Below are 14676 nucleotides of genomic sequence, written 5' to 3' on the forward strand. Positions count from 1 at the left end.
GCACTATTTTAGAAAGGTTTTAGGGCTTAAAAAAATTACTGGGGCTATTTTTCATATCCCTTTGCTTGTAAAGTCAGGTTCTTTTAGTGCCAAGAGCCCAGCTGTGCAGAGAGAGAAGGGAAAATTAAAAGAATACAGGGTCAGATCCTCAGCTGGTGTAAATGAGCATAGCTCCAATCAAATCAGTGCAGCTATTCTGAATTACACAAGCTGAGGATCTGGCTCGCAGTTTAGCAAACTATAAAAATGATCTAAAATAGCTTTTCTGCCCCTGATAATGTTGCGATTTTCAGATCTGATCTCAAAGGCTCTACCTGAGCCAGCAGCAGCTCCTGTCCAGGGCCACTCAGAGGGGAGGCCAGGAGGGACATTTGGCCTGGGCCTCAAGCTCAAAGGGGGCCTCAAATTTAGACACTTGTTAATTTTTTGGCATTTGATAAGTTTCACAACTTGTTTTTATGCACATACCATTTGCACAGAAAAAGGCTAGAAAAGCATTTGTTGAATAAAAAAATATTCAAATTATGACTCACTCTTCCTTCGTATCGGGGGTAGCAGTGTTAGTCTATATCCACAAAAACAACAAGGAGTCTGGTGACACCTTAAAGACTAACAGATTTATTTGGGCATAAGCTTTCATGGGTAAAAAACCCACTTCTTCAGATGCATGTAGTGAAAATTACAGATGCAGGCATTATTATACTGACACAGGAAGAGAAGGGAGAACCAGTGTTGACAGGGCCAATTCAATCAGGGTGGATGTAGTCCACTCCCAATAATTGATGACGAGGTGTCAATTCCAGGAGAGGGAAAGTTGCTTTGGTAGTGAGCCAGCCACTCCCAGTCCCTATTCAAGCCCAAATTAATGGTGTTAAATTTGCAAATGAATTTTAGTTCTGCAGTTTCTCTTTGAAGTCTGTTTCTGAAGTTTTTTTGTTCAAGTAAGGCTACTTTTAAATCTGTTATTGAATGTCCAGGAAGATTGAAGTGTTCTCCTACTGGCTTTGGATGTTACCACTCCTGATGTCCGATTTGTGTCCATTAATTCTTTTACGTAGAGGCTGTCCGGTTTGGCCAATGTACATGGCAGGGGGCATTGCTGGCACATGATGGCATATATCACATTAGTAGATGTGCAGGTGAATGAGTCCCTGATGGTGTGGCTGATGCGGTTGGGTCCTCTGACGGTGTCGCTAGTGTAGATATGGTGACAGAATAGGCAACGAGGTTTGCTACAGGAATTGGTTCCTGGGTTAGTGTTTCTGTGGTGTGGTGTGTAGTTGCTGGTGAGTATTTGCTTCAGGTTGGGGGGCTGTCTGTAAGTGAGGACTGGCCTGCTTCCCAAGGTCTGTGAGAGTGAGGGATCATTTTCCAGGATAGGTTGTAGATCCTTGATGATGTGCTGGAGAGGTTTTAGCTGGGGGCTGTACATGATGGCCAGTGGTGTTCTGTTGTTTTCCTTGTTGGGCCTGTCCTGTAGTAGGTGACTTCTGGGTACCCGTCTCACTCTGTCAATCTGTTTCCTCACTTCCCCAGGTAGGTACCGTAGTTTTAAGAATACTTGATAAATATCTTGTAGATAAAGATGCTTGATAAACTCTTTTTTTGGTGCCTTATTTTGTTTTCATGTGTCATCATTTTTTATTTTTAGTATGGCTAGGGGCCTCAAAAGCTGGAAGTGGCCCAGGCCTCTCTGGACCTCTGACAGGGTCTGCTCTTGTCCTCCTGTGAAACTGAGATTCCTTCATTTTTAGGTATATTAATCTTCTTTTTCTAGACCTATTTGATCACAAGATATCAAACCTTAAGTCTATTGCTGGCACAGGCCTGTATATAACTTATCCTCTTCCCGTGACCACAGTGATTCTTCCATTGAAAGGAAAGCAGAACACACTGCTTTTGCTGGTTGTTATTTATGTATTTATTTATTTTTAAAGGCATCCGTTTGAAGCTGCTCACAGGTTAGAGAAAATCCCAGCAGGGACAGATTAGCAGGCAGAGCACAAGTGTGAAGGTCAAAGGTGTATGAATAATATTAATTATCAAATGTGTCTGCAATTTATCAAATGGGCATCACCACCAAATATGTGTGTGTGGTGGGGGGAGGTATATTAGGAGTGTCAACAACTTGGCCAACGGCCCAGATTCAGCTTGTGTGATGTATCTGTGTGGCTCACATGACATATTCAGATTCTAAGCAATCTAAGCTCTCACATACAAAATAAGTTTCTAGTTTTGTGGTTATGAAGATACCCTTCCAAACAGGGACCAATTATAACTGATTCAATGATGTCTTCCTGAGTTTGCAGACAGCCTGAAACAATGTCTCAGAGAGGTATGAATTCTTCCACCCCTCATCAATATCATTGCCATGTTAGTTCTAAAGCCTAACAATGATCACTTGAATGACAGCATTAGCTATTTCATTGCTGATGGTTGTTATGGAAGGGGTTGGGAGAGGAGCCCCTGGGGCTGGGAACTGGGAGCTACTGCAGGGAAGGAGACACAGAAACAGGGAGAGAAATGAGATGTAAAGGGACAGAGAAGAAGAGAAAGGAGGACGAGGAGGGAAGAAGAACAAAGGACAGAAATAGTGTGGATCCTGAAAGAGTGCATATTTTCCCTTAAAGTGACAATGAAGGGAAGCTCCTTCATCCCCCAATCACACTTTTTGCCAGTCTCTGAAACACATTCACATACACCCCGCCACCACCAGTTCTGTTGTATCCTCTTAGAGACACCTGAGCAGAGCTGAGCACAAAGGAAGGGAACACCACTGAGGTACATAGTGGCATAGTATTTTCAGTATTGTTCTCCACCCCATTTCTTAGATACAGTTCAATCTTCTGTGAATCCACTCAAAACTTTGTGGCTAACCTTATCTTCCACTCCCATCAGTCCCTCCTTCTAGAAATATTTCAAGGGGTTATTCTGCTTTTCCACAGCAACTCACCCTACCCTATAAGCCCAAGCACAGCTCCAACCCTGCCTCCATTTCTGCTTCTTTCTACCTACTTGCTCTCTCACTCTCTCTGTTTTCCAAGTCTCGCTCCCAACCGGTTTATTTGGATCCTTCCCTCATTATTCACTTGGGACCTGCTCTCTCACTGCTCCCTCTGCTCCAGACAACTTCCTTCTCCTTCTAAAGTTAGAGGTGGGCCTCAATCCTGATGTTTCAATCCAGACCTAAGCATTCCTATAAATTAGGGTGTTCATACCCAGGGTTTTGGTCCAGCTCATTCTCAGAGTCAGGAGACAAGTGTGAAGCTCAGGCTCTGATTGAGGGGTTTGGGATTCAGTGTACTGGTTAGAACCCAGCTATGCCTGGAACCAGTCCCTTTGCTGAGCTTTGCAGCACCAAGGCTGTCGACTCCAAGCTCTGTGCCTCCTCATGTAAGCATCAGAACTAGAAGGCCTAGAGGGAACAGAGCTCTCTGCTCCAATTATAGGCAAAAGGGACAGATCTAGTTGCTATCAAGTAGAATTTATGTAAATTAAGCTTTGTCTTCCTTGTAGTTCTGTATAATGTTTTATGTTGCATGATATGTAGTTTTTACTTTCTGATCTTGGAAACAGTATAATACTTGTCATGTAATTGTATATCTGAAAAGACACATAAAGAACAGGCCATAGCTAAAATTTAAGTCTGTGGATATGGGTTGCATTTTGTAATAATTTATTAATACTGTATGTTGACCTGGTTATTAGGTTGTTTATTGTATCAATATGTTGGCTTAGCTTTATAGCAGGCTGTTGTGGAAATTAGCCTGAAGGCAAGAAAATAGCTCCAGATAAGACACCTCTGGGAAACACTTTGGGGAGGTTTCAGAGTAGCAGCTGTGTTAGTCTGTATCCGCAAAAAGAAAAGGAGTACTTGTGGCACCTTAAAAACAATAAATTTGTTAGTCTCTAAGGTGCCACAAGTACTCCTTCACTTTGGGGAGGATGTCATGTTGAGATAATGCCTGAGCTAACTGTGAGGATGCTACTTCCTTGGTTTGCCAGTGCTGATCAAGAGGACTATAAATAGTTAAAAAGACGCACTCTGTCCAGCAGAAGTTGTTGCTTGGGAGAAACAGACTGACACCCACACACACCCTAGCTCTTCCTAGGCTCCCCTCACAGGGTGGAAGGGCTTAGGTAAGATAGATATGCGTGAAGACCTTTTGTTGTTTTCAAAATCCTTTTTCTCTTATGTTAGGCTTTGTTCCTGTGTTAAGATTTGAACAATATTATGGTTTGAGAAGACTGTTTTGGGTCACTATATTTACCACTGGTCACATAATCCCAAAGGGAAGAACTGTAGGTACCATGCCCAAATGGACAAGCACAGTTGTGTAGCCTGAGACCTGTTTCTAACCCTGTGGCCTGAAATCTGGTCTAACAGGGGGAGAATCACAAAATTACACCCCAGGAAAGGTAGACACACAACGCTTGGACCACAGGGGTGCACTCAGAGACCAGAGAGGGGTCAGAGATTCACCCAGTCTTGTAACCATGACACGTCTTATAATCATATATAGGAAAACATATATAAATAGCAGTCCATAACTAAACATTTAAGTCCATAGATATGTTTGTTCCAGCCTTACTGTATGGCACTCTATAAACAATGCATCATCATGTCTGGAAGCAGAGACCAGTGCTTCAGAATGCCAAAGAATGCAGGTTTCACCCTATTGGAAAGAAAGAGGTGAAGAAAATATCCTCCATTTTGCTTAGTCTGGCCTTAGGCTGTGTTTGTGAGGGTGTATCCTCTTTCATTTCAAAGTTCCTCTGAAATCAGCAGGATGCCAAGCCTCATGGGGTATGAGGAAGTTGCTGCTCTGCTGTCACCTTTACCTTTTGTTACATTTTACAGGCTATTTGAGCCTAATGGGTACCTGCATTCCCTCATTGCCTGCAAAGGCACTGGCTGTAGCTACTCAATTTTGATTATCACTACAAAAGGTGTGTTCCCTCCTCCCCCCCCCCCGTCTTTCCTGCTGGTAATAGCGCACCTTACCTGATCATTCTCCTTACAGTGTGTACGGTAACACCCATTGTTTCATGTTCTCTGTGTACATAAATCTCCCCACTGTATCTTACACTGAATGCATCCGATGAAGTGAGCTGTAGCTCACAAAAGCTTATGCTCAAATAAATTTGTTAGTCCCACAAGTCCTCCTTTTCAACTTTCTGTATTCTGCATAGTCTGGGGACAAGGAGAGAAGCCACCATGAACGCTTAGTGCCGCCTAGTGGAGATGAAAAAAGAAAAGGAGTACTTGTGGCACCTTAGAGACTAACCAGTTTATTTGAGCATGAGCTTTCGTGAGCTACAGCTCACTTCATCGGATGCATAGCATATCGTGGAAACTGCAGAAGACATTATATACACACAGAGACCATGAAACAAAACTTCCTCCCACCCCACTGTCCTGCTGCTAACAGCTTATCTAAAGTGATCATCAAGTGATCATCAAGGAAGGACATTTCCAGCACAAATCGAGGTTTTCTCACTCTTCCCCCCCCCCCCCCACACACACACACAGACACACATACAAACTCACTCTCCTGCTGGTAATAGCCCATCCCTCTTTGAAACCTCTCTTTATAATGCGCATGATAATCAAGGTGGGTCATTTCCAGCACTAATCCAGGTTTTCTCACCCCCCCCACACCCCCCCCTCCAAAAACCACACACACAAACTCACTCTCCTGCTGGCAATAGCTCATCTATTGCCAGCAGGAGAGTGAGTTTGTGTGTGTGGTTTTTGGAGGGGGGGTGTGTGGGGGGGGGGTGAGAAAACCTGGATTAGTGCTGGAAATGACCCACCTTGATTATCATGCGCATTATAAAGAGAGGTTTCAAAGAGGGATGGGCTATTACCAGCAGGAGAGTGAGTTTGTATGTGTGTCTGTGTGTGTGTGTGGGGGGGGGGGGGAAGAGTGAGAAAACCTCGATTTGTGCTGGAAATGTCCTTCCTTGATGATCACTTGATGATCACTTTAGATAAGCTGTTAGCAGCAGGACAGTGGGGTGGGAGGAAGTTTTGTTTCATGGTCTCTGTGTGTATATAATGTCTTCTGCAGTTTCCACGATATGCTATGCATCCGATGAAGTGAGCTGTAGCTCACGAAAGCTCATGCTCAAATAAACTGGTTAGTCTCTAAGGTGCCACAAGTACTCCTTTTCTTTTTTCTTTTTACGAATACAGACTAACACGGCTGTTACTCTGAAACTAGTGGAGATGAGAATCATTTGGCCAATTTTTTTTCCTGTTAAAATAGTCAAGGTGCTGTCAGGTACTTTAGGATTGAAATTTAGTTTATAAAAAAGAAAGAAAAGAGAGTTACAAAATGTTTCCATGAAACGTTTTAAAAGTCAATGAACAATTATTTAAACATTCTCTACACTGTTGAGAACTCAGGCACTTTTATTTGTGCTAGTGAACCTGTTTGCCTGTCTAACCTTTCAACTACAATGTCTGTCTGTCTAATAATCTGCCTGTCTCTTTAGGCATTATCTTCCTCATGTGGACATCTGATTTGCTGAAGAACTAGATAGCAAAAATGACTAGAAACAGAAAATGAAACTGGCTAAACTGAGACAAGTGCAGAAAGGAAATGAACAGCATCAATGGTGAGAAGTAAATTAGGTTTGAATGTATTTGTAGCAGTATCTTTTAAAATACAGTTTTTCTAATTTACACTGTTACTAATAACACAGGTGAGGATATTTACATGCAGATTGTACATGTATGTGCATGTATTTATACCCTCTCAAATGAACTCACACAGAAAAATGATAAAAGACAAAAACACCTATTCAATCATGGGTGAACTTTTCAAAAAGCAATCACTCCATACCTGACCTCTCAATCTTTGTGCTCAAAGGAAACCTGCATAAAACCTTCAAAAGATGAGCCTGGTAACTTAAATTCATAACTCTATTTGACACTAAAAAACATGGGCTTAACAGAGACTCTGGTTTTATGGCTCATTACAACAATTTGTAACACATCTTATTGCCTGTTAACCCTTAATTGCCCACTTCATTTTAGTGGTCTCCTACAGCATGTGTGTGTGTGTGACAGGATCCCTGGGGTGCAATGTGGAACTGGGGTACCACTGTGCCCCCTTAACTCTCCAGTCTGGGCTGTCTCTAACAGTGTTTTGCTAGTGACAAACATCAAACCCCTCCAGGTGCTATTATCACTCTGCACAACAACACGTGGAGCCCCACACCCAGTTAGATTGCATGAATGCTCCCTGAATCACTCACAAATCACACGAGAAAGGCACCAGCTAATCTCCCCAGCCTTGGACCCCAGAACTATACCATCTTGCCCAGGTCAGAAGCCTGACCAGTATAAGTTCATTACCAGTCTTCCCCCCCACCCCACCCTTGATGTAGAGAGGACACACACAAGCCTTTTAAACTGAGCTGAGATTTCCGAAGCACTTCAAGCAAAACACACTGTTTTAGGTAAAATATAAAACAGATTTATTAACTACAGAAGGAGATTTTAAGTAATTATAAGTGGTAAACATAAAAGGTCAGAGATAGTTACCAAAGAAAATAAAAGGTAAGTGCACAATCTAAATCTTAAACCCTATTACCTGGGCGCACTAACTCACTATCCGTCCACACTGGCAAGGGACATAGAGTGCTCTGACTCCACAGCTGCAGCACTGCTGGTACTCCACCTCGGTGAGTGGAATAACGTTTGCTGCGCCCCCCACTGGAGCACTGCGGCACCAGTGTGGATGAGGTGTTGCATTACTGCGCTCTGATCAGCCTCTGGAAACGTCCCACAATCCCCTCAAGTCAAGTGGCCACTCTTGTCATTGTTTTGAACTCACTGTAGGAATGCGGATATGCCCTTTGAAAGCTCCGTTTCTGACAGCTGGCAGGCTTATCTTCTTCGAGACAAAGCAACCATTACTGTGGAATGCTGTGTGTGAGAGAGAGAGGCGGGGGGAAGGAGAGGTCTGCTGCTGTTTGAACTTACAAGACAGAATGCTAACATGCTCTCAGCCCCCCAAAAACCCACTCTCTCTCCCCCCAACATACACACAACACACTCCCTGTCACTCCACCCCCTCCCCATTTCAAAAGCATGTTGCAGCCACTTGCATGCTGGGATAGCTACCACAATGCACTGCTCTCTGTGGCTGTTGCAAGAGCTGCTAATATGGCCACGCCAGTGCCAGAGGGACATGTCACCACTTCCCAGTAGCCACTTGAGATAGGCACTGCCCGGAGCCTGCATACCTCCCACACCCCAACCTCTGCCCCAGCCCTGAGCCCCCTCCTGCACCCAAACTCCTTCCCAGAGCCCAAATCCTTCATGCCCTCCCACACCCCAACCCCTTGCCTCAGCCTGGAGCCCCCTCCCACACTCTGAACCCCTCAGCCCCACCCTCCAGGCCAGAGCCCCCTCCTGCACCCCAAACCTCTCATCCCCGGCCCCAACCCAGAACCCACACCCCCAGCTGGGGCCCTCACCCCCTCCCGCACCCCAACTGCCTGCCCCAGCCCAGTGAAAATGAGCGAGTGAGTAAAGGTAGGGGAGAGCGAGCGAAGGAGTGAGGGGAAATGGAGTGAGTGGGGCAGGGCCTTGGGGCGGAGCAGGGGCAGGGCAAGGTTGTTCGGTTTTCTGCGATTAGAAAATTGGCAATCCTATTTTCCCAGTATTCTTGTTGCTTCCAGTGTAGGTGAGGGAGGAGAAAGGCCAAACCATGATGCTACTGTCCCCTACTTTGTATCCTCAGTCCATGTTCCTGGAAGACATTAGCCCAAGCATGCCTCATGGGCCTTGCTGAATCACAGGGTTGAGCAATCTCCCTGGTGTGGTCTTGTACAACTGAGTCATAGAGTTGAGCAGTCCCCATTATGTGGTGTTTGCAGAACTGTCATTGAATTGTAAATCCCTTGTTTACTATTCATTCCCCTCTGGTCAATGGCTGGTGATGATTGTTCAACGCCTGCCCAGGTGTTGGTCACCTCCTTTGTCTTGGTCACTTGCTAGCACTGGGTGACTTCCAGACTCACAGCATATTTCACTAACAGCCACACAGCAAAATCTAGTAACTTCTTACGCAGTAATGATATACATTTTTGACAGAACAAAGGATTTCAGCAGATCATGACCTTTCATATGATATCCTACATGCCATGCTTTGTATGAAATATATCATAATTCTTTTCCGGGGATGAATATGAGTGTTCCAGGGTGCTGTTTTGTGGTACAGAATGCCACAGTGTGAACCCCTTATGTTTAACAATTGGTCCCACCTTGTATTTAGCTTAGACACTCTTGTTACCATCTCCAGATCTGAGGAAGAGCTCTGTGAGACATAAAAACTTGTACCTACCACCACCAGTAGTTGGTCTAATGAAAGATATCACTTCACCTACTTGTCTCTCTCATGAATTTATGTGGGCATTAAGAGCCAGATAGTGAATCCATCCAGACAAGAGACTCAATTACTTGATAGATCAAATACACTAGCACTGATGTGGACTTTGAGCTCCAAAACCACAGCCTTCTACTAGGACCAATTAGGTCAGTCAATATCTCTTGAGAGTGTCATATGACTGTTCCAGAGTTTCCCTCTATTTATCAGATGCAGTTATGCCTCACATGTATAGATTTTCTCTGTGGAAGAAGCTGTTAGAATTGTATAAGCACTTAAAATGTTGCTTGATTTTATGTAATCATAAAACATTTCAGTGTCTTTTTAATTGGTCAATTTTCTACTAAATAATTTAAAAATGAACATGTTATGTCCCCTTTGATTTTTTTCCTCTATTTCTTTTCCCACTTCTTTGACTTTATTTCCACGTTCCTTTTAATGAATATCTTGGTGAATTTTTCTGCTAACTTTTTACGTGTCTGTTTTCCCTCATGGTTGTTTTTTCTTTAATGTTTATTTTTATTCTCTCTCCCCCTCCTACCTTTCTTTTCTTGTATTCAGAAATCCCTCAAGATCACAGTACCTTAGCCATATATCAGCTTCTTAGTCCAGTGTCATCTCTGACAACTAGATGCCAGTGCTCCCCACAACAATCATGCTGCCTAGAGCCCAGTGAGGGTTCATTGAACTGTATGAGTAGGGGTGCGGAACTGGTGCTCTGGTGAGCATAGAAAAAGTAACTGGTGTGGTGTGGCTTAGGTGGGTATCAGAGTAACAGCCGTGTTAGTCTGTATCCGCAAAAAGAAAAGGAGGACTTGTGGCACCTTAGAGACTAACCAATTTATTTGAGCATAAGCTTTCGTGAGCTACAGCTCACTTCATCGGATGCATTCAGTGGAAAATACAGTGGGGAGATTTATATACGCAGAGAACATGAAACAATGGGTGTTATCATACACACTGTAAGGAGAGTGATCACTTAAGATGAGCTAATACCAGCAGCAGAGTGGGGGAGGGGGGAGGGGAAGAAAACCTTTTGTAGTGATAATCAAGGTGGGCCATTTCCAGCAGTTGACAAGAACGTCTGAGGAACAGTGGGGGGCGGGGGGGAATAAACAGGGGGAAACAGTTTTACTTTGTGTAATGACCCATCCACTCCCAGTCTCTATTCAAGGCTAAGTTAATTGTATCCAGTTTGCAAATTAATTCCAATTCAGCAGTCTCTCGTTGGAGTCTGTTTTTGAAGTCTTTTTGTTGTAATATTGCAACTTTTAGGTCTTAATCGAGTGACCAGAGAGATTGAAGTGTTCTCCGACTGGTTTATGAATGTTATAATTCTTGACATCTGATTTGTGTCCATTTATTCTTTTACGTAGAGACTGTCCTGTTTGGCCAATGTACATGGCAGGGGGGCATTGCTGGCACATGATGGCATATATCACATTGGTAGATGTGCAGGTGAACGAGCCTCTGATAGTGTGGCTGATGTGATTAGGCCCTATGATGGTGTCCCCTGAATAGATATGTGGGCACAGTTGGCAACAGGCTTTGTTGCAAGGATAGGTTCCTGGGTTAGTGGTTCTGTTGTGTGGTATGTGGTTGCTGGTGAGTATTTGCTTCAGGTTGGGGGGCTGTCTGTAAGCAAGGACTGGCCTGTCTCCCAAGATCTGTGAGAGTGATGGGTCGTCCTTCAGGATAGGTTGTAGATCCTTGATGATGCGTTGGAGAGGTTTTAGTTGGGGGCTGAAGGTGATGGCTAGTGGCGTTCTGTTATTTTCTTTGTTGGGCATGTCCTGTAGTAGGTGACTTCTGGGTACTCTTCTGGCTCTGTCAATCTGTTTCTTCACTTCAGCAGGTGGGTATTGTAGTTGTAAGAATGCTTGATAGAGATCTTGTAGGTGTTTGTCCCTGTCTGAGGGGTTGGAGCAAATGCAGTTGTATCGCAGAGCTTGGCTGTAGACAATGGATCGTGTGGTGTGATCTGGGTGAAAGTTGGAGGCATGTAGGTAGGAATAGCGGTCAGTAGGTTTCCGGTATAGGGTGGTATTTATGTGACTATCGCTTATTAGCACCGTAGTGTCCAGGAAGTGGATCTCTTGTGTGGACTGGTCCAGGCTGAGGTTGATGCTGGGATGGAAATTGTTGAAATCATGGTGGAATTCCTCAAGGGCTTCTTTTCCATGGGTCCAGATGATGGAGATGTCATCAATATAGCGCAAGTAAAGTAGGGGCATTAGGGGACGAGAGCTGAGGAAGCGTTGTTCTAAGTCAGCCATAAAAATGTTGGCATACTGTGGGGCCATGCAGGTACCCATAGCAGTGCCGCTGGTTTGAAGGTATACATTGTCCCCAAATATGAAACACTTATGGGTGAGGACAAAGTCACAAAGTTCAGCCACCAGGCTTGCAGTGACATTATCGGGGATACTGTTCCTGACGGCTTGTAGTCCATCTTTGTGTGGAATGTTGGTGTAGAGGGCTTCTACATCCATAGTGGCCAGGATGGTGTTTTCAGGAAGATCACCAATGGATTGTACTTTCCTCAGGAAGTCAGTGGTGTCTCGAAGATAGCTGGGAGTGCTGGTAGCGTAGGGCCTGAGGAGGGAGTATACATAGCCAGACAATCCTGCTGTCAGGGTGCCAATGCCTGAGAAGACGGGGCGTCCAGGATTTCCAGGTTTATGGATCTTGGGTAGCAGATAGAATACCCCAGGTTGGGGTTCCAGGGGTGTGTCTGTGCAGATTTGTTCTTGTGCTTTTTCAGGGAGTTTCTTGAGCAAATGGTGTAGTTTCTTTTGGTAACCCTCAGTGGGATCAGAGGGTAATGGCTTGTAGAAAGTGGTGTTGGAGAGCTGCCGAGCAGCCTCTTGTTCATATTCCAACCTATTCATGATGACGACAGCACCTCCTTTGTCAGACTTTTTAATTATGATGTCAGAGTTGTTCCTGAGGCTGTGGATGGCATTGTGTTCTGCACGGCTGAGGTTATGGGGCAAGTGATGCTGCTTTTCCACAATTTCAGCCCGTGCACGTCGGCGGAAGCATTCTATGTAGAAGTCCAGTCTGTTGTTTCGACCTTCAGGAGGAGTCCACCCAGAATCCTTCTTTTTGTAGTGTTGGTAGGAAGGTCTCTGTGGGTTAGTACGTTGTTCAGAGGTGTGTTGAAAATATTCCTTGAGTCGGAGATGTCGAAAATAGGATTCTAGGTCACCACAGAACTGTATCATGTTCGTGGGGGTGGAGGGGCAGAAGGAGAGGCCCCGAGATTGAACAGATTCTTCTGCTGGGCTAAGAGTATAGTTGGATAGATTAACAATATTGCTGGTTGGGTTAAGGGAACCATTGCTCTGGCCCCTTGTGGCATGTAGTAGTTTAGATAGTTTAGTGTCTTTTTTCTTTTGTAGAGAAGCAAAGTGTGTGTTGTAAATGGCTTGTCTAGTTTTTGTAAAGTCCAGCCACGAGGAAGTTTGTGTGGAAGGTTGGTTTTTTATGAGAGTATCCAGTTTTGAGAGCTCATTCTTAATCTTTCCCTGTTTGCTGTAGAGGATGTTGATCAGGTGGTTCCGCAGTTTCTTTTAGAGCGTGTGACACAAGCTGTCAGCATAGTCTGTGTGGTATGTAGATTGTAATGGATTTTTTACCTGCAGTCCTTTTGGTATGATGTCCATCTGTTTGCATTTGGAAAGAAAGATGATGTCTGTCTGTATCTGTACGAGTTTTTTCATGAAGTTGATAAGAGTTCCACTCCATACGGCTAAATGCAGTGCCTTGCATAATGACAGGTTTCAGAGTAGCAGCCGTGTTAGTCTGTATTCGCAAAAAGAAAAGGAGTACTTGTGGCACCTTAGAGATTAACCAATTTATTTGAGCATAAGCTTTCGTGAGCTACAGCTCACTTCATCGGATGCATTCAATGGGTATGTGAATCTGGGGAAACAAGTTCATGTTCTGGAAGGGGATAAGAAGTATAGGGCATTGCTGAACAGCTGCACTTGTGATCACATGCAACCCTGACCCCATTTAAAAATGTGTGTGTGTGGGGGGGGGGTTCCTGGTTTTTAAGTAGAAGGTATTGAGGGTGCATGTTCAGGACTCAGATTGACAGTGTGGAGGAAGTATTGGTATTCTCATTGGCCTGATATGTTCTCATTAACCCATTACTCAGCAGACAGACAGGCTATTGCATGCTGGACCATCTAGAATTTCTCCACAGAGTTCTCCATCTCCCAGGTCCTAGCAGCTGCAGGAATGGAGCCATGTGCCATCTAGATAGTCCGCAATCGACAGGTGGATCGGAGTGAAGCAGCTTCTTTTGGTTTAGCTACAGTGCCTAATTTGTGCCAGGGTTGAGCCCCAGCACCATGGGTGGTGGGTATCACAGGCTGGGGGAGGCGAAGCCTCCTCAAACAGCCCTGCGTGGCCCTGCCCATGCTCCACCCCCAGGCCCTCTCCTGCTTCCTGCTGGCGCTCTGCTGCTCCTCCCCTGTAGCTGGGGCTAGTGAGGGCCGACGTGTTGACAGGGACTCTGGGTGGCTGGAGCCAGTGCTCACATCGCCCGCCTGCCAGTCGCTGGCGGCTGCACTGCCCACCCAGTGCTCCAGGTCTTGGGCAGACTGGGTGGGGTGGGCTGGGCTGGGCCACAGGATACCCTCCCCAAGTTGGTGGTTCACCCACAGCCCATGTCCAACACCTCTAGGCTTGGCAGTTTGTAACCCCGCTTGCCGTGTCAGTTATGAAAGTAAAAAAATTTGCTTGAGCCTCAGCAGCTCTTTCATGACAAATTAAGCACTGTTTAGCTGCACCCTGTGGAACACACCCAGCTTACGCTACAGCAGGATCACGCCACTCATGAGCCCCTCCGAGCAGCCACACACCAAACCCGCAACTCCCGCTCTGCACCTTCCACCTGTGTCTGTGCGTGGATAAGGCCTTGCTGGCTAATGACACCCCTGGGTAGCAGCTGGGGCTAAGCCCAGGGCTGCAGTGCCCCGAGGCGATCAGAGGACAGGCTCCCGGCAGGGCAGGGGATGGGCATGGGCTCTGCCAGGGGTCCCTGCAGCTGTTCCTGTGGCGGAGGCGCGGCTGGGGGCAGCTGGGGAGGGCAAGGGTCTGCTCCTGGGGGACCAGCAGGACAGCATCAGCTGTTGCCCCGGCCTGCAGCACTGCGCAGTGGGCGGCCCGCCGGGCCAGTCCGCAGGCCGCGCTCTTGCCCAGGGGCGCGCTCCCCCGGCGGCTCTGGGCGCCCCCGCCCTGCCGCAGTGAGTCCGCCGCG

This window comes from Natator depressus, chromosome 6 (genome assembly GCF_965152275.1).
Source record: "Natator depressus isolate rNatDep1 chromosome 6, rNatDep2.hap1, whole genome shotgun sequence".
NCBI classification, from domain to species: domain Eukaryota; kingdom Metazoa; phylum Chordata; order Testudines; family Cheloniidae; genus Natator; species Natator depressus.